At 43.0% G+C, this 25,365-nt stretch overlaps 1 non-coding gene across 1 annotated transcript; it reads left to right on the plus strand.

The window, feature by feature from the left end:
* The first annotated feature begins 14,936 nt into the window (after window positions 1-14,936).
* LOC126107081 (U6 spliceosomal RNA) lies at window positions 14,937-15,043 on the plus strand. The gene has a single exon (XR_007523495.1). It is a non-coding gene; the product is annotated as a U6 spliceosomal RNA (small nuclear RNA).
* The last annotated feature ends 10,322 nt before the right edge of the window (window positions 15,044-25,365 follow it).

Consider the following 25,365-nt stretch of genomic DNA (forward strand, 5'->3'; position numbering starts at 1 on the left):
AACGTGATGCCAATCTTGAGCGGTCCATTCGGCATGTTGTTGGACCCATCTGTACCGCGCTGCACGGTCTCGTGGCTGCAAAGATTGAACTCGCCATGGACGTCGGGAGTGAAGTTGCGCATCATGCAGCCGATTGCGCACAGTTTGAGTCGTAACACGACGTCCTGTGGCCGCACGAAAGACATTATTCAACATCGTGACGTTGCTGTCAGGCTTTCTCCGAGCCATAATCCGTAGGTAGCGGTCATCCACTGCAGTAGTACCCCTTGGGCGGCCTGAGCGAGGCATGTCATCGACAGTTCCTGTCTCTCTGTATCTCCTACATGTCCGAACATCATCGCTTTGGTGCATTCCGAGACGCCTGGTCACTTCGCTCGTTGAGAACCCTTCCTGGCAGAAAGTAACAATGCGGACGTGATCGAACCTCGGTATTGACCGTCTAGGCATTGTTGAACTACAGACAACACGAGCCGTGTACCTATTTCGTGGGGGAATGACTGGAACTGATCGGCTGTATAACAGGCGCTGCTCATGCATGGTTGTTTACATCGTTGGGCGGGTTTAGTGATATCTCTGAACAGTCAAAGTGACTGTGTCTGCATAGCATGCAAGCATGCATATCTCGCTGTGACTCGTTATGTTTGTCCAACCTCTGTTGTAGGCCTAAGTGTATAAATGTGACTCTGCTCCGTTTTCGCGTTTTTTGATAGAGGAAGTGCGAAACTTGTTGAAACGCGTTGACACTAATTACAATGTTTTTCAATGTGTTTGGATCACCATCAAGAAAATGTCAGCAAAGTGAAACGACATTCTCACAATTCACCACAGAAAACATTAGATTTCATTAACATAGGCCTACAGGTGAACCCATAGAAAAATAGAATATTTTGTAGTACGGGATAAATTTAGATTTGGATTAGGTAACAGAACTGTAGAAGTAAGCCGGACGGTGTGGCCGAGTGGTTCTAGGCGCTTCAGTCTGGAACCACGCGATCGCTACGGTCGCAGGTTCGAATCCTGCCTCGGGTATGGATGTGTGAGATGTCCTTAGGTTAGTTAGGTATAGGTAATTCTAAGTGCTAGGGGACTGATGACCTCAGATGTTAAGTCCCGTAGTGCTCAGAGCCATTTTTGTAGAAGAAATTCAGACTGCAGAATCCACGACGCAACGAAGTACAGAGACTCTAAAGTTTATAGTTGACTGCGTGATGTACAAACTGTACCAGGCAGCAAATAGCTTGGCCCAGCCGCAAGGACGATTTCATCTCGTGCATTGGTGGTCAGAAATTTCCAACACACGAGATTCTATTGACCCTGTTTAACTCTCTGACGAGATCAAGCGTGCACTGTGTCGACAATCTGATGCGCGTGTCTGCTGACTATTCCCTACGACGGTTGTTGATTCCTACATTGTGGCTACTGAGTCTTTACTTTTCCCTGCCTAAAGTCCACGCATTCATGGTACACAAGCCGTCACGGGACTACTATACAAGTTCCGACAGAATTGCTACTGAAATATAGAAAAAAAAGGTTTCAAAGAAAATACCGATATCAGAAAGAACTAAAGGAACTGAAGGAAATACAAACATTACCGGCAGGTTGGATTCAGTTCGTCTTCTGCTAGTGAATAAAATACGGAGTTATCGACTATGGGACCAGATTTGCGACTGGATTCAGGAATTTCTTGTATTTAGAACTTGTCGCTCTTAACGGAACAAAATCGACAGATGCAAAGGTAATTACCGGAGGACCAAAAGGAAGTGTGATGGGAGCGTCTCTGTTTACAAATGATCAAGTAGAAAGCGACGGAAGCTCTCTAAGAGTGTACGCATATGATGCGGTTGTCCATGAGTAAGTAGCAACGCCAGAAGACGTATCGATTTGCGAAATGACCTGCAAATGATTAATGAATGGCGCAGGGTCTGGCAGCTGACTCAGAACATAAATAAATGTAACGTATTGCGAATACATAGGAAAGGACATCCACTACCGTGCAATTACATTACTGATGACAAATTGCTGAAAACAGTACCTACCGTAAAATATATAGGAGAAACTGTCCAGACCGATCTTAAGTGGAATGACCACATAAAACAAATAGTAGGAAAAGCAGATGCCAGACTACGATTCATAGGAAGAATCTGAAGGGAATGTAACTCATTCACGAAGGCAGCTTGTAAGGAGCTTGTTCGGCGGATTCTTAAGTACTGTTCATCAATGTAAGTTCCTTACCAGGTAGGAGTGATAGAAGAGATAGAGAAGATCCAACGAAGAGTGGTAGATTTCGTCACGGGATCGTTTAGTCGGCGCAAGAGTGATACAGAGGTGTTCAACAAAGCAAAGTGGGAGACGCAACAAGAGAGGCGTTGTGCATTACGGACTGGCTTACTATTGAAATTTCGAGAGAGCATTTTCCAGGAAGAAATCCACTACATATTACCTCTTCCTCCATACATCTTGCGGAATGACCATGAGAAAATTCCAGATATTGGAGCTAATAGGCTTATCGGTAACCATTTTTCCCCACACGCCCTTCGCTACTGGAACGGGGAAGGTTCAAAAATGGTTCAAATGGCTCTGAGCACTATGGGACTTAACTTCTGAGGTCATCAGTCCCCTAGACTTGGAACTACTTAAACCTAACTAACCTAAGGACATCACACACATCCATACCCGAGGCAGGATTCGAACCTGCGACCGTGGCGGTCGCGCGGTTCCAGACTGTAGCGCCTAGAACCGCTCGGTCACCCCGGCCGGCGGAACAGGGAAAGGAGGATCGGTTAGTAGTAGAGAGCAGTAGTAGAGGGCACAATTCCGAGCGGAATTTCAGCCTTCTCTGTTTCTAAAGTCGCTTGGCAATTTACGCGCAATCTCAAATGCTGCCTCAATAACACTATTCCAATAGCTGGAAGTGGCCCTCATCCACACGTCACACTCCGTTAGGTGCCTTGTGGAGTATGATGCAGATGAAGATGTAGACTTTATTAGTTGTTCGATCAATCAATATAATCTTCAGCATTCACCTATAACATCACACTTCAAAACCTGCTTTTCTCTTCTTGCCTGATGTACTGTTTATTGTCCCCATTATCCGGGGACAGTAAAAGTAAGAATTAGTCAGTACGTGCTTAATACAGAACTGAAACTACCATCTGACAGTTTTATAAATGACTTAGAAAAAATATTTTCGCAAGAATATTAAATCCATTACTGACAATTCTCTTATTTATCGTAGCTTTGTCGATAAGTTATTTGTCTTACATCATGATAACGAACATGAGGTAATAAAATCGGCTAACACATTGAGTCAGATGCATACAAATATTCAGTTTACTGTTCAACTGTAACATAAGGGACGCTTCAACTTTCTAGACCTAATGGTAAAAGGCAAGACGTAGGGTTAGTTTTGGATATATTTCGTGAACCAACCAATGCAGACTTGAATATTGGTGCTGATTCTTGCCATCCACGCATCCCCGCCCCCTTCCTTCCGAGCACTTTTTCAAGTTGTACTGCATCCCCCCTACAGCCCTGATCTCGTCCCTTCGGATTACCATGTTTTTGGACCTCTGAAGGACACTCTCAGAGGTCTACGATTTGAAAGTCATGATGAAGTTAAAGAAGTGGTGCACTCTTGGCTTCGGACACGACCGAAAACCTTTTATTGGAAGTTGGTAAGATGGTCTGAGAAGTGCATTGAAAAGGAGGGCAGTTTTGTTGAAAAATGACATCTTGTTTGTTTCTGTAAGTGAAATGCATGCTTCTCAAACAATAGTTTGCTGCTACTTTTTGAATCACCCTTGTATGATGGGTAACCCATTGCCGAAGCATTCGAAGTCCTACTGCGGACACGGGAAAGACGATAAATCCATTAGATGGTTACATCAGTGGGGGGGGGGGGGGGGAGTGAATAAACACGAGCATTGTAACTGAAAAGGAAAAGTATTTGAGGGACAGTCGGTACTTTCGCGAAACAGTCCCTCAAATACTCCTCAATGGTACCCAACTACCATACCAAAAAATAGTAAAAGACCTTGGAATAATCTTGGATGAACACCTAAACTGGGAAGAACAAACAGTCACAGCTTGCCGGAAATCGCTCTCCTCCCTACATGCAATTCAAAAATTTAGAAAAATATTTCCAACCCATGTTAAGACATGACACTAGTCTTGCCTAATCTTTACTACTGTGATGTAGTTCAACACGGCACAAATAGTGAAAATTCGAGATGCCTCGAGCTAGTGATGAATGCTTGCGTTAGATACGTATGCAATATACGGTTGTATGATCATATCAGTCCTTCATACTCCCAGCTAAGTTGGATACGCCCACATAAGGCACGCGATCTCCACACGATGTGCTTACTTCATCGATTTCTTAGCCACTGGTGCCCCCAATACTTATCTTCTCACATTAAACACCTATCATCATTCCACAACCGCAATACCAGATCGGATACGTCTAGCATCTTGGCTGTACCTTTACATAACACAAAATCTTTCTCCGTGTCATTCTCCATCTCAGCCATACGACTATGGAACGCGCTCCCCTGTGATCTGCGTCTTATCCAGAACCACTCAACATTCAAGAGGGAACTCAAGACTTACATATTAGGGACGGTATAGCCACCATTGTTGTACCCCTCTCATCTTTTCCTTTCTCCTCTCCATCATAGCTTCGAATTTTACCATTCTATTTCTCTTCCTCTAGCCTATCTACCTCTTCTATATCTCTTTCACCCCATTCTATCGTCTTATGTCTCTGCTTGATGAGAATAACTCACAAGCTGCAAGAACATAACGAGAAAATTCCCAACTAGCAATAGGACTGACATTCATAAAAGAAAAATATGTTTACTTTCATATACATAGTCATTATTATTATTATTATTATTATTCTTGATTGTTATAATTATTTTTTGCTTGTTATAATTATCATTGTACTACTTTTATAATCTCTATTTTTTTTCTTTAACATTAATACTGTGTAACATGTTATATGTCCTTAATGTTCTGTAGAAACTGAAATTTGTTGAATCTGAGTATGCCTGGTTAGGTGTAAGAGAGGGCCTGAAGGCCCTAATCTTGCCAGGTAAAATAAATGCATAAATAAATAAATAAAAAAGTGCAATAAATTTCGGTGAGTATCTATCATGCTGATTAAAGTTAGAAATGTACAATAAAATCAGATCATTCCCGCTGCTTATGTTAGTAGTAGCTGTAACTACATGGCTAATGTATCTACGTCTGCGTCTATATGCCGCAAGCCAACTTGCGGTGTGTGATGGAGGTCAATTCCCCCTTTCCTTTTCCGGCCGCGAATAGCCCGCGTGGGAGAACGATTCTTGATAATCGTCCGTGCGGGCTCGAGTAACTCTGTATTTATCTTCACGCTCTTTTCGCGAGATATATTTACGAGGAAGCAATATATCTGTTGACTCAACTAGCAACGTACGCTCTCGCAACTTCAACAGTGTCACTCATATGCTAGAAATTTTTTAATGAAAAATAAAAATGGTATACCCGGGTTCACACTAACTGTCATCTAACAAACTACATAGCAGATTTTATCAAGTAACCTATGAGAAAAGTCATATGTACATTTCATATTTTATTAGTAATATTTTATTGATATTAAAACCTTGAATACACAATACTAACGGTCCATTTTACACTACTCGCCATTCAAATTGCTACACCACGAAGATGACGTGCTACAGACGCGAAATTTAACCGACAGGAAGAATATGCTGTGATACGCAAATGGTTAGCTATTCAGAGCATTCACACAAGGTTGGCGCCGGAAGGAACACCTACAACGTGCTGACATGAGGAAAGTTTCCAACCGATTTCTCATACACAAACAGCAGTTGACCGGCGTTGCCTAGTGAAACGTTGGCCGGCCGCGGTGGTCTAGCGGTTCTGGCGCTGCAGACCGGAACCGCGGGACTGCTACGGTCGCAGGTTCGAATCCTGCCTCGGGCATGGGTGTGTGTGATGTCCTTAGGTTAGTTAGGTTTAAGTAGTTCTAAGTTCTAGGGGACTTATGACCTAAGATGTTGAGTCCCATAGTGCTCAGAGCCATTTGAGCCATTAGTGAAACGTTGTTGTGACGCCTCGTGTAAGGAGGAGAAACGCGTACCATCACGTTTCCGACTTTGATAAAGATGCGATTGTAGCCTATCGCGATTGCGGTTTATCGTAACGCGACGTTACTGCTCGCGTTGGTCGAGATCAAATGATGGTCAGCAAAATATGGAATCGGCGGGTTCAGGAGGGTAATACGGAACGCCGTGCTGGATCCCAACGGCCTCGTATCACTGGCAGTCGAGATGACAGGCATCTTTTCCGCATGGCTGTAACGGATCGTGCAGCCACGTCTCGATCGCTGAGCCAACAGACGGGGACGTTTGCAAGACAACAACTATCTGCACGAACAGTTCGACGATGTTTGCAGCAGCATGGACTACCAGCTCGGAGACCGTGGCTGCGGTTACCCTTGACGCTACATCATAGACAGGAGCGCCTGCGACGACGAACCTGGTGTACGAATGGCAAAATGTCAATTTTTCGGATGAATCCATCATCATGATGGTCGCATCCGTGTTTGTCGACACCGCGGTGAACGCACATGGGAAGCGTGTATTCGTCATCGCCATATTGGCGTATCACCCGGCGTGATGGTATGGGGTGCCATTGGTTAAACGTCTCGGTCACCTCTTCTTCGCTTTGACGGCACTTTCAACAGTGGACGTTACACTTCAGATGTGTTACGACCCGTGGCTGTGCCCTTCATTCGATCCCTGCGAAACCCTACATTTCAGCAGGATAATGCACGACCGCATGTTGCAGGTCCTGTACGGGCCTTTCTGGATACAGAAAATGTTCGACTGCTGCCTGGCCAGCACGTTCTCCAGACCTCTCACCAACTGAAAACGTCTGGTCAATGGTGGCCCCGCAACTGGCTCGTCACAATACGCCCATTACTACTCTTGATGAACTGTGGTATCGTGTTGAAGCTGCATGGGTAGCTGTACCTGTACACGTAATCCAAGCTCTGTTTGACTCAATGCCCAGGCGTATCAAGGCCGTTATTACGGCTAGAGGTGGTTGTTCTGGGTACTGATTTCTCAGGATCTATGCGCCCAAATTGCGTGAAAATGTAATCACATGTCAGTTCTAGTATAATATATTTGTCCAATGAATACCCGTTTATCACCTGCATTTCTTCTTGGTGTAGTAATTTTAATGGCCAGTAGTGTAATATTTATCTAATAGTTCGTAATGAACCGGCCTACGGATTTCCCCATTTGGGACTATCTGTTTATTCATAAGTTATTTGGCGATGGCCCAGAAATCCGAAAGCCGGTTCATAACGAACTATTAAATATTATCCTAGAACAACAGTACTGTGTATTCAAGTTTGTAATACGCCTATGTCGCTCCAAGTACCAACGGAATAGTCCATAAATATATTTGATTGACATTATCTTCCTTATACGTACTTCAATAATATCCTTGAACAGATTCGCATATGCCACTATAGACATCAGAAACTGTCCGCTGTAAAATAGCTATTGAAATGTGAATCAACTTCTAGCGTAAATTTCTCTGGTTGCTAATAAGGGAGTGTAGAACTTACTTTGGTTGTATGGAATTAGTATTCTGGTCTCAAATGTCTTCCTCTGATGTAATGAGTAACCAGCGAAAAGCGTTAATACACATATCGCACCCTGGCAAGAATAGTGACACAACTCAAAAATGGAATACTTGAGAGAAATCAACTTCAAGAATTCTACAGAACTTGTATACTGAAATAGTATTGGCTTGCTTTAAATTCGAAATATTTTTCCATTATATTCTACATAACAGAAATATGGTCATCCAGTTCTGGTGTCGTAGAATGTGAGGTCTTATTAGTTCTTTGAGTTGTGTCTTTTTTTCTTTTTTTGCTTTTCTAGAAACTTCCTTGCTTTTGTAATGACTCCTTGTGTAATACATTCCCCACTTTTCAACCCCAGATAAAACACTTTTTACCTACCTTGATACAGCTCGACATTCGAACCTCCTTAACCCAAATTAGTACTTAACTCAGAACAAAAAATGAAAAACATGTTGTAATTGTTTTATTGGAAAAATAGATAATGCAAAATTATAATTTATGAAAATTAATATAATTTAGTAAAGAACATCAGTTAGGCACAGTATAAGGAACACGTTAAAGAAAATATAGAATCATAAAAGAGCTTATATAATATACGATACTTTTCGCCGAGAAAAGGGATTCAATGTGAACTTTTTTTACAGTAGGAATTTCTCTTTTTCTTCTTGTACGCTGTAAGGCACGAAATTTCGCAGTATTTGCAACAGCTGTAATCGTCAAAACAGCATCTGTGACTCCATACATACATGCATGCATGTGTGAAGGACATTGTAATGTAAGATACAGACACTGTATAAACGCAGACGTTGTAATTATCAGTGGTATTACAAATTACTTTCAACTTACCTTATACGTGAAACGAGTTACGGCCAAGAGTGTGCCGCATTTCATGCATGACCCGCGCATGTCAGCAGCAACGATGAAGCGCCACTGTTATTGTCGTGACGAGTCATGAAGTACCGTACAATAAAACCGGCACAACTGTCCTAAAGTGGGCCAATTGCGATATAGAGATTCGACGTTTATTGTGCACGTTTGGTCACTTTACATGTATTTTTCAGTTAGAAAAACTAGAAATTAACCTTTTGAGACTTCTGTCACTGTTCTTGAAGGGTGTAACGGAACATATTAAAGGCTTTACTGTACCGAAGTATGCGATACCCTCCAAATTCAACCAGTTTAACGAGTATTTATGATTATAGAAAAGTTATTGTGTATGTTAACAATGATTGCATAACATGTCTCCATAAACAGTCAACCCATTAAATTATACTGAATAACTGACCCACACAAAAGTTTATATCACTTGATCACTGATACAGCAAATGTCATCATGTAAAAACACTAAGTTCATCTTAAACAATTAATATGAAGTACGAAAAATAGTGGCCAACTTAGGTATTTTGGATCTCCTTAAATAAAAATCACCCAGTGAAACCTATTTGTTCACTAGGAGCGTTTTCACTCAGTATTCACGTAAGCAATCCTATTTTAGACAAAAACCAATGTAATTCTTAATAATTCATGTTATTTACTTATTTATGCAAATTAGAGAAGTCAATTGACAAACTTCTAAAAAACGGCCTTTTTGTAACAAAGAATTATTCTGTCAAGTCAACAAATCTGTCTGTCATTTTAATAACATGTTAAATTATGTCACTCGATGCAAATTAATAACTTTTCTGCACAAAATATGATAACAGATGTACATGTGACTTGTAAACTATATCTCTTTTTAGTAGTTCTTTGACAATGTTATAAATACAAGCAGCAAGAACGGTCGGGAAGCAGTCGGAATGTCACTTTGGTAAAGTGTGTTTGTGTGTTATTGTTTGTGGTGGATAAACAATGCAAAGAACATGTAACGGAAGTACTACTTTGTGTTGAGTCATGGTCTTTGGTGGACAGTGGAATTAAGATGGCCACCAGAGTAATAAATATTTGAAGTTTACATATTTGTTGGTTTCGCTCGTTCTTTATCATCAAAAGCACATAAAAAACGGGACCTCATGTTTTTAACCCTAGACAACCAGATGTAGAGCCAGCATCAGCATCGAGAGACAGCAGCGATCCAGCAAGTAGCAGCGATTACTACAACACAATGCATTTTAATGGCGCCAACCTAACATCAAGTGCTAACAAGCTCCGTAAATGGGAGTGAAATAGTGCGATTATAGCAATTAGCTATATCTACGACCAGGCGACCATTACAAGAGGTACGATATGTGCTAAGTGTTGCACTTAATCCTAAGAAAAGCTGCAATTGCAATTCAGTGTTAGGTGCACTACCTCCACGCATTTCACGTTTACATAAAATTCTTCCTTTCAAATGGTTCAAATGGCTCTTTGCACTATGTGACTTAACATTCTGAGGTCATCAGTCCCCTATAACTTAGAACTACTTAAACCTACCTAACCTAAGGACATTACACACATCAATGCCCGAGGCAGGATTCGAACCTGCGACCGTAGCGGTCGCGCGGCTCCAGACTGAAGCGCCTAGAACCGCTCGGCCACTGTTCTTCCTTTCCTGCGCCATTTTGCTTACTTCGTCAAAATCAATGTGTAAGTAGGCTGTTTAGGTTTTTATGTTGGTAACGCCACGTAGTGCTCTGTATGAAAATCACTGGCTGTGCTGCGTGCAGTCTGTGGCTGGTTGGCATTGTTGGAATATTCGCTAGTGTAGTGTTGGGCAGTTGGATGTGAACAGCGCATAGCGTTGGGCAGTTGGAGGTGAGCCGGCAGCAGTGGTGGATGTGAGGAGAGAGATGCCAGAGTTTTGAGTGGACGATCTGGACGTGTGTCCATCAGAAAAAGTAAATTTGTTTAATTGGATGTTACAAAATTACATATATATTATGACTTTTGAACGCTATTAAGGTAAATACATTGTTCTCTATCAAAATCTTTCATTTGTTAACTAAGCCTAATAGTAGTTAGTGCCTTCAGTAGTTAGAATCTTTTATTTAGCTGGCAGTATTGGTGCTCGCTGTATTGCAGTAGTTCGAGTAACGAAGATTTTTGTGAGGTAATTGATTCATGAAAGCTATAGGTTATTGTTAGTCAGGGCCATTCTTTTGTAAGGATTATTGAAAGTCAGATTGCATTGCGCTAAAAATATTGTGTGTGTCAGTTTAGTGATGATCAGAATATGTAAAGAGAGAAATGTCTGAGTACGTTCAGTTTTGCTCAGCTGTTTGAAAATCAAATAACGTAAGAGATTTTCCAGCACAGTCAAGCTTAATTTCTCCAAGGGGACGTTTCAAGTGCGCTCACCATGCAAAGCAATGCTCTATGAATGTCAAAATTTTGCATTGCGTCTCCAAACTACGTAGTGTTGTATACTGGTTGCCGATTATCAGAGCCAAAAACCAATAACGCAGCGTTCGTACGGCACATTCCCTGTCTCGTGTTCTCTTCGGCTCCTTCTCTTCGGCTCCTATCGACGGATTCATGCGAACACTGGCGAATTGTTTGGGAACGTTCGTTCGCTTCCACACGCTCCAGTTAAACCGGCTTTAAGGGTGTCGAAAATATCGCTCGCTGTGCGAAATATTGCTCTTTACCGATGCCCTCGTTTGTTAGAATAGTGTTTTATATAATCTGACGCAGATGTTATCTATGTATGAACCTCTGAAAATACTTTAAATTCTGTGAAATATTGTGGCCGATTATTAAAGAAAATTGTTAGTGAAAGGTATGTCATTTTCTCAATAGTAACGAGCCAGTTGCTCGGTCACCATTGACCAGACGTTTTCAATTGGTGAGAGATCTGGAGAATATGCCGGCCAGGGCGGCAGTCGAACATTACTGGCCATTAAAATTGCTACACCAAGAAGAAATGCAGATGATACACGGGTATTCATTGGACAAATATATTATACTAGAACTGATATGTGATTAATTTTTCCCGCAGTTTGGGTGCATAGATCCTGAGAAATCAGTACCCAGAACAACCACCTCTGGCCGTAATAACGGCCTTGATACGCCTGGGCATTGAGTCAAACAGAGCTTGGATGGCGTGTACAGGTACAGCTGCCCATGCAGCTTCAACACGATACCACAGATCATCAAGAGTGGTGACTGGCGTATTGTGACGAGCCAGTTGCTCGGTCACCATTGACCAGACGTTTTCAATTGGTGAGAGATCTGGAGAATATGCCGGCCAGGGCGGCAGTCGAACATTTTCTGTATCCAGAAAGGCCCGTACACGACCTGAAACATGCGGTCGTGCATTATCCTGCTGAAATGTAGGGTTTCCCAGGGATCGAATGAAGGATAGAGCCACGGGTCGTAACACATCTGAAATGTAACGTCCACTGTTCAAAGAGCCGTCAATGCGAGCAAGAGATGACCGAGACGTGTAACCAATGGCACCCCATACCAGCACGCCGGGTGATACTCCAGTATGGCGATGACGAATACACACTTCCAATGTGCGTTCACCGCGATGTCGCCAAACACGGATGCGACCGTCATGATGCTGTAAACAGAACCTGGATTCATCCGAAAAAATGACATTATGCCATTCGTGCACCCAGGTTCGTTTTTGAGTACACCATCGCAGGCGCTCCTGTCTGTGATGCAGCGTCGAGGGTAACCGAAGCCACGATCTCCGAGCTGAAAGTCCATGCTGCTGCAAACGTCGTCGAACTGTTCGTGCAGATGATTGTTGTTTTGCAAACGTCCCCATGTGTTGACTCAGGGATCGAGACGTGGCTGCACGATCCGTTACAGCCATGCGGATAAGATGCCTGTCATCTCGACTGCACGTTGTAGGTGTCGCCACCGGCGCCAACCTTGTGCGAATGCTCTGAATAGCTAATAATTTGCATATCACACCATTTTCCTGTCGGTTACATTTGCGTCTGTAGCACGTCATCTTCGTGGTGTAGCTGTTTTAATGGCCAGTAGTGTATATTGGCTACTTTGCTCACTAATTGGCATGAAATATGAATTTAAATGTTCTTTAAGTAACTTGGTGCAAAAAAAGTTCTGTCTATTGTGAATAGCACAGCAAATAAATTTAATCACTGAAATCTCGTTCTGTGAATTCACATCCAATTTGAATGCCTTTTCTTTGCGTGAATATTATTTTATTTCTCTCTAGAATGAAATTTTCGCTCTACAGCGGAGTGTGCGCCGATATGAAACTTCCTGGCAGATTAAAACTGTGTTCCGGACCAAGATTCGAACTCGGGACCTTTGCCTTTCGCGGACAAGTTCTCTACCAACTGAGCTACCCAAGCACGACTCACGCCCCGTCCTCACAGCTTTACTTCTTGCCCGCGAAAGGCAAAGGTCCCGAGTTCGAGTCTCCGTCCGGCACACAGTTTTAATCTGCCAGGAAGTTTCATTATTTTATATGTTCGGCGTAGCTGTGCCGCATCAGAGCTGAAATATTCTAATCACAGTACATTATCAATATCCTGCATTTTTAATACAGATTTCTGCGTCGTGATTAAAAGCATCAGGGAGTACGCATCTGCGCCATCGCTGCGCTTTGCGTAAGCGCGATCTGGTTGTTAAATAATGAAATGAAATAACGTAATTAAATGATTTGCGCAAAATGCAAGGACCGTGGTACGGATTTTTTTTAACCCGTCATCGATCGGAAATCCCCACAACTTGCGTAGGCGTAAATCTTTAAACATTGAAACTGAGATTCAGGAAAATGCAACAAAGACGCCGGACACCTATCTGATACTTAATGCCGTGTATTCTGAGAAACAGTCGTTAACGAATCCTAACATTTCAAGTCACAGTAATTTTTCAGAACTCGGTCACAATCGGATGCAATTCTCTAAATTAGAAAATTGTTAAGATGGCTGCCAACAATTGCATATTTTGGCAATTGCGTTCTCCACGAAAGCTCAGACCGTGCAAGTCTAAATTCAGTTTAGTTCTCTTCACCTTAATATTAAAATTTAAAGGAATAGGTGTTTTCCATTTTTCAGAGAGGGAAACGCTCTGTCGCAATAACCTGTAGTATGTAGTCGGTGCTGTCGCGAGGAGTATTATTACGTAAAAATAAATGTTCTCATAGTTTCAAGAGAGTCCGTGGTTTCTTTAAACACAAAATAAAACATTAAATTAAAAATATCTGAAAAAACATGTCACAGAGAAGGGGATAGCTTTAAGTGGCTCCGGAACGCCCTATACTTGCAATGTTAAAATAACGCTTATAAATTACATCTTTCCTCACAAAGTATTTGAGGTAGGAAGTTGAACTTTTTACAGATTATTTATTGGAATATGGGCTACAGCTTAACACAGGGATTTTACAAAATTTTAGTTCAGTTATTAAAGATGATTTTTTTTCAATTGTAATGAAAATTCACAACATTTTTTTTGCAATTTTTTGTTTATATATTCAAAAATATACAGTTTTTTTTTTTGGAAAAAGGCTGTGTTAAATTATGCAGAAGGTACTGTGTAACATTTACTGAAAGTTTGAAACAAATATGTTTGGAAGATCCTTAGAAAACATGTAATTAGTATGAGAAAATAAAAGTTTTGGGAATCTAGCGACAAAGATTGGATTAACTTTTTAGTGCATTCCAGGTCCATAGGATGGATTATCTTCATCCTCTGCAAACTCCTCCTCCAGCTTCCTCTTGTTCCTCCTCCTGTTTACTCTTGCTTGTATTTCTAGACTCTTTACAGCCCTGTCTGCAGCCCGAAGGCGTTCCTTGTCTAAAGCAAGCATCGCTCGTACCATGTTAGAACCTATCTTCATTCCCATATTTCTAAATACCTTGCACCTTACAATGTTGCCATCATTGAAAGTCGCAACAGCATCATACACACCAAAGTGAAGTGTTTCTATTCCAACAAATACAGTCTTGGGGATTCTCGACCATATAACACTATTTACACTTTCATTGGGGTTTTGAGTTTTTCCGTGAATACACTTTTTCAACAGTTCAGGTGCTGCTAAGTCTCTGAAAATAGGTTAGCCACAACACATACTTTATCTCACATCACTAAAATGTACCTGATGAACACGGACGTTAATAATAACACCATTTGACAGCAGTTTAACAGCGCCACAGTGGGTCACGCCCATGTAGAACACATTTCAAAAAAAAAATTTAAAAATAGTTGTAGTCTTCGGAATTGAATAAATTTTATATCTATTAAAAGGTAATAGTCTGCAGATTCAGAAAACGCAAAAAAGTAAAAATTGAACTTTTCATGATTTTGAGCCTTTCCGGAGCCCCTTAAGGCGCGTACACACTAAGCCAACGTCCGCACCCGGTAGCGGAGTGGCGTAGTCGCTTCGGCGGTACACATACTAAAATTGGAACGATACAGAAAAGATTAGCATGGCCCCTGCGCAAGGATGACACGCAAAATCGTGAAGCGTTACACATTTGCCGGCACGGTAGCTCAGCGTGTTCGGTCAGAGGCTTAGCTGCCCTCTGTAATAAAAAAAAAAAACTGAGTTAATCGATCAACAACGAACTTAAACGGATGTCTTACGACGTCCGACCCGAGCAGATGCAACGAAAATAAAAAAAAGGGGCTGGAGATGTGTTCCGAACAGAATGTCAATCCTAAGGGCCCTGGTTGGATTCCCGGCTGGTTCGGAAATTTTCTCCGCTCAGTTACTGAGTGTTGTGTTGTCCTAATCATCATCATTTCATCCCCATCGACACGTAAGTCGCCGAATCGAAAGACTTGCACCCGGCGAACGGTCTACCCGACGGGAGGCCCTAGTCACAAGACATTTACATTTACTAAGCCAACGAAGGTCAACGAGCGACAATCAACCGCTTCGGTGACCGAGATTTGCTTAGTGTCTACGGGTGGCAAATTGGAGCCAATGAAGCGGTTGGCCTTGGTTGGAGTTCGGTCTACTGGCTGTAACATTAAAGCGTTGGCGGTTGGTTGGCATTGGGATCCCTCTCCAACTATGGACGCCAGGTCAAATGTACGTTGCTTGGGTATCGATTTGCTCCGTCTCTACAATGGGAGCATTTCAGGACAGCGAAAAGTCGCACTCCGTATGCTTGTTTGACTGGTTTCGGTCTTTTAAACTACCAAGAGCATCATTATAAAACTGTGTAGTTTCCAATTTAAAGTACAGTAGTTGGCTTTTACAGTAAGGAGCGAAAAAGGTCAATAAAACATACTGGGTGCGGCTTGTGGCTGTTCTGAAAAACTTAATTTCAACAGTCGCTGTTTCCCCTGCAGGCAGTGCCTGCTCTCACTACACGATTTGTGTTTATTGTGTTTAAAATACTAGATTACAGAGTGGAACATGGAGAGAGCATTACAGCTGCTAAAGTTTTATCGTGTTCGGGGATGTCTATGAACCCCTATGCGATTATACGACTGAAGAGTCAAATAAACTGTGAATATCGTATAGGGACCCCGCGAGCATACAGAGAGACGACGTGGCATCGACTCCACTAACGTCTGAGGTAATGCTGGAGGAGTCTGTGTGTGTGATTTGAGGTTTTCGGGCGCTAAACAGCGTGGTCATCAGCGCCCAAACGCATAGAAACAGGAACACATGCAGTGAAGGGACGAAGACGGACACCGAACAAGGAGAACGGCTAAAAGACACAGACCTGACGCAGTTCCAAATCCTCACATACAGAGGGAAAACAAGAGGAGAAGAAACGCACTAAAAGAGGAAAGGAAGCACAAGGAAAAGAGAACAGAAATCGAAGTGAAACAAGTAGGTAATCGTGACTGGCGGACCTCTTACCTAAAGCCTGGGTGAGCCAGTCACCCAGCAGCACATTAAAATCCTCTCCCTAAAATCCGAGGCAACAAATTGGACAGGACACAAAACTGTAAGACCTAAACCACAGTCGTTGCGTCGTCTTGCAAAATAGAGGGCAAATCCGGTGGCAAGGAAACCACCGCCCTCTGGTCAGAGAATAAAGGACAGTCAAGTAAAATGTGGCGGACCGTAATCTGGACGCCACAAGCACTGCAGATTGGGGGGTCCTCCCGCTGGAGTAAAAAACCGTGCGTTAAGGGACTGTGCCCGATGCGGAGGCGAGTGAGGAGAACCTCATCCAGCCTGCATGACTGGTAGGACGTACGCCATGGCCGCGTGGTGGCCCTGACCAGACGCAGCTTATTTTCACCGACTGCCAGCCACTCCTCTTCCCATTGACACATAACACGAAAACGCAAAAGGGAGGTAACAGCATGGAAGGGGACGGCACATTCAACAACGTGAGGGAGGGAACATGCATCTTTGGCAGCCACATCCGCCAGTTCGTTTCCCCTAATTCCCACGTGCCCCGGCACCCAGCAGAAAGAAACCTCCTTCCCCCTGCCGTTGGAGGTATTTGGCGCTATGAATACTGTAGGGTTGTCCATAAATTCGTAAGAGTGCGAGGGGCTGGAGATGTGTTCCGGACAGCACGTTCCAAGGCATCCCAGATATGCTCATGTAAGTGAGTTTTGGTGGTCAGCGGAACTGTTTAAACTCAGAAGAGTGTTCTTGGAGACACTGTGTAGCAATTCTGGACGTAAAGGGGTCGCATTTTCCTGTTGGAATTGCGCAAGTCCGTCGGAATGCACAACGGACATGCAGTGATCAGACAGGATGCTTACGTAGCTGTCATCTGTCAGAGTCGTACCTAGACGTATCAGGGGTCGCATATCACCAACTGCACACGCCCCGCACCATTAGATCCTCCAACAGCTTAAACAGCCCCCTGCTGGCATGCAGGGTCCATGGATTCATGAGGTTTACTCCATACCCGTACACGTCCATCCGCTCGATACAATTTGAAACGAGACTCGTCCGACCAGGCAACATGTTTCCAGTCATCAACAGTCCGATGTCGGTGTTGACGGGCCCATGCGAGGCGTAGAGCTTTGTGTCGTGCAGTCATCAAGAGTACACGAGAGGGCCTTCGGGTCCAAAAGCCCATATCGATGATGTTTCGTTGAATGGTTCGCGCGCTGACACTTGTTGATGATTCAGTATTGTAATCTGCAGCGATTTCCGGAAGGGTTGCACTTTCGTCACGTTAAACGATTCTCGTCAGTCGTCGTTGCTGGAGCTTTCTCCAGCAGCAGCGATGAAGCAGATTTGATGTTTTAAGGGACTCCTGAAATTCACGGTACGCTCGTGAAATGGTCGTACTGGAAAATCCCCACTTCATCGCTACCTCGGAGACGCTGTGTCCCACCGCTCGTGCGGGGACTGTAACACCACGTTCAGACTCACTTAAATCTTGATAGCCTGCCATTGTAGCAGCAGTAACCGATCTAACTACTGCGCCAGACGCTTGTTGTGAAATAGGCGTTGCCGACTGCAGTGCAGTATTCTGCCTGTGTACATATCTCTGTATTTGAATACGAGAGCCTATTACCAGTTCTTTGGCGCTTCAGTGTAAAAACAAACTGAAAGGACTAGACACTGGGAGGGCATCTTTTCGCGGCATCTTTTCGCGGTGAACGATAAGAGGAACAAAAACCGTGAGTGACTGTTAGCTTTCTGTTGCAGATACAGCTCTTCTAAAAGAGATGGTATCTTTGGAAATTTTAGTGGGAACACAACTCAATAACAATTCGAAATCTCCAGAATGAGATTTTCACTCTGCAGCGGAGTGTGCGCTGATATGAAACTTCCTGGCAGATTAAAACTGTGTGCCCGACCGAGACTCGAACTCGGGACCTTTGCCTTTCGCGGGCAAGTGCTCTACCATCTGAGCTACCGAAGCACGACTCACGCCCGGTACTCACAGCTTTACTTCTGCCAGTATCCGTCTCCTACCTTCCAAACTTTACAGAAGCTTTCCTGCGAACCTTGCAGAACTAGCACTCCTGAAAGAAAGGATACTGCGGAGACATGGCTTAGCCACAGCCTGGGGTATGTTTCCAGAATGAGATTTTCACTCTGCAGCGGCGTGTGCGCTGATATGAAACTTCCTGGCAGATTAAAACTGTGTGCCCGACCGAGACTCGAACTCGGGACCTTTGCCTTTCGCGGGCAAGTGCTCTACCATCTGAGCTACCGAAGCACGACTCACGTCCGGTACTCACAGCTTTACTTCTGCCAGTATCCGTCTCCTACCTTCCAAACTTTACAGAAACACTCCTGCGAACCTTGCAGAACTAGCACTCCTGAAAGAAAGGATATTGCGGAGACATGGCTTAGCCACAGCCTGGGGGATGTTTCCAGAATGAGATTTTCACTCTGCAGCGGAGTGTGCGCTGATATGAAACTTCCTGGCAGATTAAAACTGTGTGCCCGACCGAGACTCGAACTCGGGACCTTTGCCTTTCGCGGGCAAGTGCTCTACCATGTGAGCTGTGAGTACCGGGCGTGAGTCGTGCTTCGGTAGCTCAGATGGTAGAGCACTTGCCCGCGAAAGGCAAAGGTCCCGAATTCGAGTCTCGGTCGGGCACGCAGTTTTAATCTGCCAGGAAGTTTCAATTCGAAATCTGTTGCTTTTATTACGGAATAAAATTATGAAATAGCCCATACTCCAGTTCAGCTTTAAGTCAGATCCTCACTTTTTAAAAGAGAGATCGCCCACCAGCGTCATTTCTTTTCTTTTCTTTTCCTGGTGTTGAGATTCTTGCAGTGAAATAGATGCTGCACGTCCGACGGCTGCTAAATTCTCTTCTTCCCTCGTAACATCGGCCGGTGAAACAGTAATCAAAACGCTTCTTTATAACAATAACGTGAACAGCGTCGGCAAGTTATCAGAGCCAACTGTGATGCCACATGGCCGAATATCTTGACCCTAAAACCAAGTTTACATGACGACATTGGGCTGAATCACTCGCGTGGAATGAGTTGCATGCAAATGGTTTCATATTTAACTGCAGACACGGCGAAACCAGTATAGACTTAGTTTCCTCGTTTTGTGGGTTCCTCAGTCGTGTCTGAAATGAAAGTTTTGGCAGCTGCACGTCGCACGAGTTGTGATGGAGTTAAAGCTTGTCGCATGGAATCGCATGATAAGAAACAAAAATAAGAAACGTATTTCGATTCCTGACTGGATAAAGAAAAGACGTCAGCTGCGATGTTCAGCATCCTTGCTGAAATTATTTTTAATGGAAGACCCAAGAAGTTCTTTTAATTATCTTAGAATATCACCAGAACTGTTCTTCGTAGTTAATTATGCGGTAAGGAATAAAGATACTGTAATACATGAAGCACGGTCGCCAGAACTGAAACTACATATCACACTGCTTGCATTACTATCGAGAACAATCGGTATGCTATAAGATGCGGATTTAGTTGGTGATGACGCTTTTTCATTAACTCCAATAATTATTAACATTAACAGTAATAATTATTAACATTAACAACAGTAATTATTCGAATCAGGCCGCATTAAGAAGACAATGGTTTACAAACTCAGCTCTTAAAGGTAGATCTGTACAGTGGCAATATTTCAAAATTCTAACATATGTGAATGGGGAGCACTGCAGCGACGTTTTAAATAGATGAATACTGAATGAAGAATGCAGCTGCTTGAATTTGTATAGCCTTCCCTCCTGTCAACACTATTTCTTAAAAAAAAATAGCCGGCCAACTCGAACGATAGGATTTTAATCTTGAAGACGAGAGCATTTCCGCAACTAGACTTACATTTGCTTGTATATTTCTTAATTCAGTTGTATGTTGTTGTTCTGGTCTTCAGTCTCGAGACTGGTTTGACGCAGCTCTCCATGCTACTCTATCCTGTGCAAGCTTTTTCATCTCCCAGTACCTACTGCAACCTACATCCTTCTGAATCTGCTTAGTGTATTCATCTCTTGGTCTCCCTCTACGATTTTTACCCTCCACGCTGCCCTCCAATACTAAATTGGTGATCCCTTGATGCCTCAGAACATGTCCTACCAAACGATCCCTTCTTCTAGACAAGTTGTGCCACAAACTCCTCTTCTCCCCAATTCTATTCAATACCTCCTCATTAGTTATGTGATCTACCCATCTTATCTTCAGCATTCTTCTGTAGCACCACATTTCGAAAGCTTCTATTCTCTTCTTGTCCAAGCTATTTATCGTCCACGTTTCACTTCCATACATGGCTACACTCCACACAAATACTTTCACAAACGACTTCCTGACACTTAAATCTATACTCGAGGTTAACTAATTCCTCTTCTTCAGAAACGCTTTCCTTGCCATTGCCAGTCTACATTTTATATCCTCTCTCCTTCGACCATCATCAGTTATTTTGCTCCCCAAATAGCAAAACTCCTTTACTGCTTTAAGTGTCTCATTTCCTAACCTAATTCCCTCAGCACTCAGTTGTATATGTGCTCCTAATTCAATAAATTTTGCCCTGCAGCTCAGATATTGTCAGACTATCTATGTTCTGATCGCACGTGAAGGCCTCAGGAGCAGCAACATGTTGCTTATTTTCGTAATCAGCTTCACTGAAATCCCACAAAATGATGTAAGCAAAACCTAGATATCCAAAAAGCGAACATTATTCTCCATTCCCCACTTCATATTTCAGTTTGTCTACACTCGACGAACACACGTAGCCTCAAAACTCATGCATCTAGTGTCGCCAAAGTTGGAACACGCCGAGTTATGCAAACGCGCGGTGAACATGCGCAATGGCCGAATGCGCAGTTGCCTGCAACCTAGTGTCGTCTTGTAAACTAGACTTAAGTCCTCGTTTAGTGTGGTGGAGAAGCCGACCGCCACTGCATTGGCGACCAACGTTCGGCCGAATCTAGTCTCTGCCGTTCGTATAACGAGGCGGTCGGTTGTTCGTTGGCCCGGTGTGTACGAGCCTTAACGTTTACGTCGTCAGTTATCGTTGAGCAAGAGGCTTGTCCCATTCTGCTGTTTATTTTGGAACGCTCGATGGGCGCGCTAGATTTCGGAAACTGTGTTGTGGGCCTCTTGACAGCCTTACGCCGTCGGCATCCGAACGTTGAACGTTGAGCGTGTTGAGTTTGTGACGTCATAGCGTGGAATAGCACGTTCGGGAGTCTTTCCGAACGTGCAGAGCAATATCTGGCATGTCAGATATTCTGAGCGTGCGTCTGAGCGTTGACCAATGAGATGGCACAACGCCACCTACGTCACACGCACGCCGTCTCCCTTCAGTACAGAGTTGTGAGGCGCCATATTGGCGTTCATTTCAGGCCTATATGTATATATGCCGTTTCTGAGCACCAGCAAATTGAGAATCATTGGAAAACCCGTTGTTAATTCTGTGATTCGTTCCAATAAAATAACGACAAACATCATATTCGTGGCAAAAGAATTATTGTAACTTGCGTCTTATGAGAGTAGGCTATTTGAAGGCAGTGACACAAGGATGATCCACCCAAAACGCATTGTTCTTGTACAATTTGTTATAATTAAATTTCAATTAGTAACGTATCTACGATAACGTTTTCTGCAACGGGTAACATACTTGGATTACTTGCGAGAAGTGTCCATATGTTGTTGGATTAGCGTAATGAGTAGATGCCGGCACGGTGTTCGGTCAGAGAGCTGGTTGGCCTCTGTAATAAAAAAAACTCTCTACCTTTAAGAGCTGAGTTTGTAAACCATTCTCTTCTTAATGCGGCCTGATTCGAATAATTACTGTTGTTAATGTTAATAATTATTACTGTTAATGTTAATAATTATTGGAGTTAATGAAAAAGCGTCATCACCAACTAAATCCGCATCTTATAGCATGAACTATAACGGATGTCATGTGACGTCCGCAACGACCAAACACAACAATCAACAACGAACAAAATGCGCAAAAAAAAAAAAAAAGTAGCTTAACTGTCTTCTATTTTGTTGATAGTTGGGGCGGTGGTTCGCGTCTTGCACTTCTGTATTTTATTTCTTAACATTAGCGTTTTTATTAGATTCTGATACTTAATAATTAGTTTAATATAAGTATATACTATGATATTTGATATTATGTAAATATAAGTTCACCTTTTTTTGAGGGTGCCTTTGTTCGATTGGCTTAATCTACAGGACTGCTTGCGCTACTTCCATAAAGATATTTTGCTCCTTTTCGCTTCGTAATTCACATGTTGCAAAGATTCTGCTGTTGGGTAGGAACAGTGATTGAGTAAGACTGACCTTGGGGTTTTAATAAAATGTGGGAATGATGAAATAATGTTTATCTTATGCGGAGAAGTATTCCAAATTTGTACCGCACTGTTTGTAATGGAACTTTTATATGTCTCTGTCCTTACTGATTGGACATGGTACTTTCCTTTTCGTGGACGATGGAGGAAATGTGCGTTTTAATAGTGCTGACGTGGGAATTTTACGCGCGCCCGTTGAGTAACTAGAAACATCGCTCAACTGCCGCTGGAGTGCGTTGCGATCGCGTATACCACTTTGGGACCCACGTACCGTATGCACAAGTCGCATCATTCCTGGGCGTTCAGCAGCACGTTGAACTTGGCACGCTCAACGTTAACGTTCGACAGCACGGTCCGTGTGCCGACGGCTTTAGTATACGACGCAGGCACTATGTAGCAGGAAAAAAACAGGGGAACCTACAGCGAATCACACACACACACACACACACACACACACAAACACAGAGAGAGAGAGAGAGAGAGAGAGAGAGAGCAGACATTCCCCTGCTCCTAGAAGTTTCCTGTTCTCGCTTCAACAGTTCCGTTGCATCACGCGCCGTTAAGGGACCGATGCGTAGTGGAGCAGTCGGTTATCTCTACGCTTTCCGGGACATTGTTCTCGTGATCCGAGGCACGTAAATGCCGCCACACGTCTGTTGCTACACACGAGGTAAACATTGCATCAAATTACTCACAACGTCTCTTCCGTAGAACGCAGCGCGCTGACGCTGACGAAAGCGCAGGTGGTCTACCGTGAATCACCACGACCGAACTCTGTCAAACCTATACTGCAGTGAAAGAATGCGGTATTTTTACGGTTCCGTACCTAAATCGCAAGAAAACGGAACCTTTATAGCACCACTTTGTTGTCTGTCTGTCCGACTCTTAAAAACCCCTTTTCTCAGGAACGATTAGACATTTCAGGCTGAAATTTATATCGCATACTGAAGGGCTACGGCCTCTTGACGGTGTAAAAAGAGTAAAGTTTCTAAGTCAATGCAGTGAGAAGATACGGTTATGGTTCAAATGACTCTGAGCACTATGCGACTTGACTTCTGAGGTCATCAGTCGCCTAGAACTTAGAACTACTTAAACCTAACTAACCTAAGGACATCACACACATCCATGCCCGAGGCAAGATTCGAACCCGCGGCCGTAGCGGCCGCTCGGTTCCAGACTGCAGCGCCTAGAACCTCACGGCCACACCGTCCGGCGATACGGTTATGTCAGATATTTTTTTACTCGCGAACTCACTGATCAAAACCTATTGGGTACTTCCCATTGACCAAGAATAATGAAATTTGACAAGAAGCAAAGTTTAATAGTACGACTAAAAGAAAATAAATCCAAAAATTGTTTATATGCAGTTACATCACACACAAAAAAATTTGTAATTTGTTATCTGACTTTCCCCCGAACCGTTTGTTCAGACCCCTTATTCTCAAGAACGGGTGGACGTATTAAGTCGAAATTTATGTCACATACTAAGGTCTGTAGACTCTTGGTGGTATAATAAATGTAAGCTTCCAAGTCAATGCTGTCACAAGATATACCGGTTTATTTCACACATTTTGGCACTCGCAAAATCACTCATTAAACCTATAGTATACTTCCGGCTGATCTAGAATCACGAAATTTCGAAACACGCAATGTTTCACGGTACAAGTAGAGAAAAGAAACATCAGAAAATTATTAGTTAGCAATTATATCACACGAATAACACATTTGTTTTGTCATTTGTTATCTGACTTATCTGTATATTGAGCAAGCAGCGAAGGAAACAAAAGAAAAATTCGAAGTAGGAATTAAAATCCATGGAGAAGAAATAAAAACTTTGAGGTTCGCCGATGACATTGTAATTCTGTCAGAGACAGCAAAGGACTTGGAAGAGCAGTTGAACGGAATGGACAGTGTCTTGAAAGGAGGGTATAAGATGAACACCAACAAAAGCAAAACAAGGATACTGGAATGTAGTCGAATTAAGTCGGGTGATGCTGACGTAATTAGATTAGGAAATGAGACTCTTAAAGTAGTAAAGGAGTTTTGCTATTTGGGGAGCAAAATAATGGATAATGGTCGAAGTAGAGAGGATATAAAATGTAGACTGGCATTGGCAAGGAAAGCGTTTCTGAAGAAGAGAAATTTGTTAACATCGAGTATAGATTTAAGTGTCAGGAAGTCGTTTGTGAAAGTATTTGTGTGGAGTGTAGCCACGTATGGAAGTGAAACGTGGACGATAAATAGCTTGGACAAGAAGAGAATAGAAGCTTTCGAAATGTGGTGCTACAGAAGAATGCTGAAGATTAGATGGGTAGATCACATAACTAATGAGGAGGTATTGAATAGAAATGGGGAGAAGAGGAGTTTGTGGCACAACTTGACCAGAAGAAGGGATCGGTTGGTAGGACGTGTTCTGAGGCATCAAGGGATCACCAATTTAGTATTGGAGGGCAGCGTGCAGGGTAAAAATCGTAGGGGGAGACCAAGAGATGAATACACTAAGCAGATTCTGAAGGATGTAGGTTGCAGTAGGTACTGGGAGATGAAGAAGCTTGCACAGGATAGAGTAGCATGGAGAGCTGAATCAAACCAGTCTTAGGACTGAAGACCACAACAACAACAACCCTAAAATGAAGACAGAAGACTAA

This window comes from Schistocerca cancellata, chromosome 10, assembly GCF_023864275.1.
Source record: "Schistocerca cancellata isolate TAMUIC-IGC-003103 chromosome 10, iqSchCanc2.1, whole genome shotgun sequence".
Lineage (NCBI taxonomy): Eukaryota > Metazoa > Arthropoda > Insecta > Orthoptera > Acrididae > Schistocerca > Schistocerca cancellata.